The sequence below is a fragment of the Magnolia sinica genome, chromosome 19, assembly GCF_029962835.1.
Source record: "Magnolia sinica isolate HGM2019 chromosome 19, MsV1, whole genome shotgun sequence".
NCBI classification, from domain to species: Eukaryota; Viridiplantae; Streptophyta; class Magnoliopsida; order Magnoliales; family Magnoliaceae; genus Magnolia; species Magnolia sinica.
In genome coordinates, this window is record NC_080591.1 from 19,961,005 (window position 1) to 19,965,617 (window position 4,613).

Genomic DNA, 4,613 nt, shown 5'->3' on the forward strand with positions numbered 1-4,613 from the left:
CTTGCAAACTGGGATGAGTTTTTTGATATTTCATATATGGTTTTAGGTAGGAGAAACTACTTTAGCCAACCAACCCATTATGCCGGGTTGCCCACGCGGGATTTGCGAGATTCCATCCGATTAACTGTCAAAAGTTCTTTTATTTTCATTTTTATTATAAATAGTAAGTTTTAGTTCGATTATAACTTTTGATCCTTTGAGTTGTAGGAGCTGTGCCCAACATGAAAAGGGCTTAGAAAAATTAGGAGAATAAAGTGGTTGGCCAAGTTGGAAACTTACTGTTTTTGGCAAAAAACCATGAAGTCAGGTAGGAATGATGATTGTTAAGTTTACTATTTATAGTAAGTCACGTTTTTAGGGTATTTGAGTTTAAAACTCTGTGCTAGGTTTGAGCTCATTATTTAAAGGACTGTAATTTCAGTTATTATTATTATTATTATTATTATTATTATTATTATTATTTATCATCAATCAATTTATTTTCAAATTTATTAGAAATTATTTCTATGTTTATCCCTCGTGGATTTGAGGAAGCTCCATGAGGAGTCTAAATAGCTCTGTGGATTCGGAGTAATTATTCTTTGAAGAAGACGGTGATTGACCTCATCACGTCCCTTCCTAAGTCATTGAGAGGAAGTGCTGATGTAGATGGCCTTTTTAAAAAAAAGAAAAAGGAGAGGACTCCTCTTATCATATAAACTCAATCTGCACAAAAACTTCCCGACAAGGAAAGGAAAAACGAAGAAATCAGAAAGGACCTCAATTACATAATCCTAATATTCCCCATACCAGCTTTATCCAAGAGAAGGGACCACGCACCAGTCTTGGAAGGATGGCGTGTGAATCGTACAACCTATTTGGGCATCCTTCACTAGCCATTCTAGCCAATGCATCTGTAACCGAGTTCCTTTCTCGGCAAATGTGGCTGAATTGAAGAGCAAGGGAACGCCGAAAAAGCTAAATTTTCCTCAGCTTGTACCAGATGTTCCAAGAGTTGTGGCAGAAAGAATTTTCAACCGAATTAACAATGGTCATTGAATCAAATTCCACAATTATATTGGAAAGTCCCAGATTAGAACAAATCGTGATGCCATCTAGCATGGCTTGGGCCTCAGCAATAGTGTTTGTAGTATTACCGTAGTTTCTGTGAAAGGCGAAAATAAGGTTGCCTTGGTGATCCCGACAAACTCCTCCTTCCCTGCTCGGACTTGGGTTACCCCTAGAGGATCCATCAACATTCATCTTCACCCAACCCCGAGGGGGCCTTGACCAAGTGACTTTGATGCATTTTCTTACGGGGAGGGGATGGGCTTTATTGATCCTGAGGGCTTGGAGAGTGATGGTGTCTATCATGGAGTTCCTATCCGGAGCCTGGATGCTTGATCCTAGCTCATTCAACCATCAGTTAACCTTGAAGATGATCTTTTTTGCTGACATAGGGTAACCCTCAAACCGTGCCTGATTTCTGCTAATTCAAATCTCCCATATGATGATGCTAGGTGCCAGACCAATGAGATAAGAGATTCTGAATTTCTTACTAGCTTTGGCAATCTAGCTCTGAATTCGCTGGAGAATAGTCTGATTCAGGGAGATGGTGACATCAAAAAGACGACTGAAATGGCTCCAAATACACGTAGCAATTGCACTCTGGCAAAAGAGGTGGTCCAGAGTCTCCACTCTAGCAGATCTAAAACTAGAGAGATCCTGCAGGCCCCTGTTCGGCGCACTGAGAAAGAGGGCTGTAGGCAAATGACTATTGTATGGGTTTATGATTGGCGAATGGAGACGGTCATTCAGGCTATGGCAAACTTGTTGTTGACCATTGGTATGATTCCCATCCTCAGGGTGATTCGTGGGCTGTTGGGCTCGATGTTGGTTTGAAGTGGATTGAGAGATCGAGTGTTTAGGCTGGGTCAGCGCAGCTGGCAAGATCTGAAGGCTATTTGGATTCTGTATACAACATTCACAGAGGGAAGCTAAAGTAACTCCACGATTCTGCACGGCCTGATCCAAGGGGATAGCTTCATGAATGACTTTCCAGGCGAAGATACTCATTTTCAGGGGGATGGTTTTGTTCCATATCCATTTGGTCCAAGGGAGAGAAGGCAGGTGTTGCCTGATGCCATTCCAAGCTGATTTGATTGAGAACTTACTTGCTGCATTTAGGTCTCAAATGAGCTTATCCGTCCTTTCTGTTATTGCGATTGGGAGGGCTGATATTATCTGCATCGCTGCTGGGGTAATATACAGCTGAATTTCTGTCAGGTTTTGAGAAGCCGGATAAGCAAAGAAATCTTTGACTGAAGCATCCTTGAGATCATTGGGGATAGTCCTGATGGTCGCACCAGCAAGAAGGCCTTTACCTGTCCAGTTCCGAGACCATATATTAATCTTCCCTTCCCTTATCAACCATCTTGAATGGTGAATAACGTATTGCAGAGTTCTGAAAATCTCTTTCCAAGAGGATGAGCTGGCTGATCCATGAGTTCCTTGGGCTGCAACAATCTTCTGCAAATATTTAGCTGAAAAGAAATTAGCCCATAAAGACTTACCCTGAAGAAGACGCCATCCCATCTTTATTCTGAACACCTGCGTGGTGTCACCAAAAGTTCGAATGCCTAAGCCTCCTTCCTGAATAGGGGTGCACAAGGATGACCATTTGAACCAGTGCATCTTCTTTCTTCTTTCAGAAGAGCCCCAGAAGAAATTTGCCATCGCCTGATCGATTGATTTGGATACAAATTTGGGGATGTTAATGGCTGCGAGCATGTGGATGGGGATAACGGTCAAAACGTGTTTAATCAACACCATCTTGGCCGCTTGGTTGAGAAGCTTTGCCTTCTAACCATCAATTCTGCTGATAATCTTCTAGATGAGTTGTTGTAAGAGAGAGGCAGAACATCTTCCTTTAGAGAGAGGAACACCAAGATACATTGAAGAGAGTGTCGCATGTCTGAACCCAGTCAAGGTACGAAGCTTCTGATTCTTGTTTCTTGAGTATTTCATCAGGGTGATGAAGGATGTCTTGGAGACATTCACTTTTGGGCCAGAAGCTTTCTCGTACTGGGTGAGGAATTTGAGAAGAGTTCGCACATTGGACAACCTGCCATTAAGAAACAAAATAACATCATCAGCAAAAAAGAGATGGGTGATTGTTGGGCAATTTGTAAGGCTGGCAACATCCGGATGAAAACAGCTTAGACAGTCCCTTGCTGAAAACTTCGGCCGCAAGAATGAAGATAGACGGAGATAGCAGATCCCCTTGCTTCAAACCCCTTAATGATTTGAAGGAGCCAAAGCTTCTGCCATTAATAATGACTGAAAACCATATATCTTCCCAGCATCACTGAACTCCCGATATCCATTGCGAATCAAACTCGAATTTTTTGAGAACCTGAGTGATAAAGCCCCATTCTAGCCAGTCATACGCTTTCCCCATGTCGACTTTGATTATCAAGTTCCCGCCAAAAACCTTGCGGTCAATCTCATAAGCCATTTCTCTAGCAATAAAAATGTTCTCAATTATATATCTTCCTTGGACAAAAGCACCCTGCTCCTCAGAAATCAAGGATGGGAGAATGGTTGCAAGCCTTACCGCCATGATCTTAGAGAAAATCTTCATTATGCAGTTTGTTGAGGGTCAAATATTGCATATTAGACCCAGTTGCTGCATAGTTTTACAAGCATGATACCGTTTAATGGCCTGATTTAATTGTGTTTGTGATGCAGAGTATATTTACGAGCATGGACTGGAAAAGGATGCTTAAAGCTTGGATTTAACGCTCTGATGACACCAAAGCATGAGATGGACCCTAGGAGACCAAGATCGACAGATTTGTATGCCAGGGATCCAAGAAAATCGAGAAATTGAAGCTCAAGGGGCCTGAAAAGTGTCCAGAATGCAAGATCATAGGGTTCCCACCATCTGATAAGTTCAAAACTCCATACGTAGCCTGGGGACCATAAATGAACCGTACACATAAAATTTCAGCTCCTGGATCACTGTGAAAGTGGCCTAACGGACAGATCAGCCCAAATTACTGATCTGGGGCCCACCTGATCGCTAGATACACCTCATCTTCGGTCTCAACGCCTTAAATCATATGAAGAACCAGATGGACGGTGCAGATTTCTCGAAACAATTCATATATGGACCCCATATGAGATGAGTGTGCATGGTGTACATGTGCACTGGCCGTGCACGGCAACACAGAGCTCCGTCAAACGGTCCATTGACCGAACTCTCCCTCTCCAAATCGACTTCATTCCTGCGGAAGAAGCAGAGGTTGCGGGTGAGTTTTGTGGCCCACCACCGTGATGCAATGAGCCGATCTGGACCGTCCATGAGATTCGTATGGCCCATGCCACTAAGGCCTAGGTGGCAAAATGCGAAGAAACAGTAATGATAGGGTTCCAGCCGTTCAAACATAGAACGAACGGTAGCAAGAAAAATTCTCTGGGCCGCACCAAAACTGATCCAAACAACCCATACTCGACTGAAATTTTTAAGGGAATCTGGTGGACGGTTTGGATTTCTCAAGCGACAAGGTAAGTGGGCCCCACCGAGAGTCCAGCGTCAACAATTCAGGCTCTGTTTACGCAGCCTGCGCACG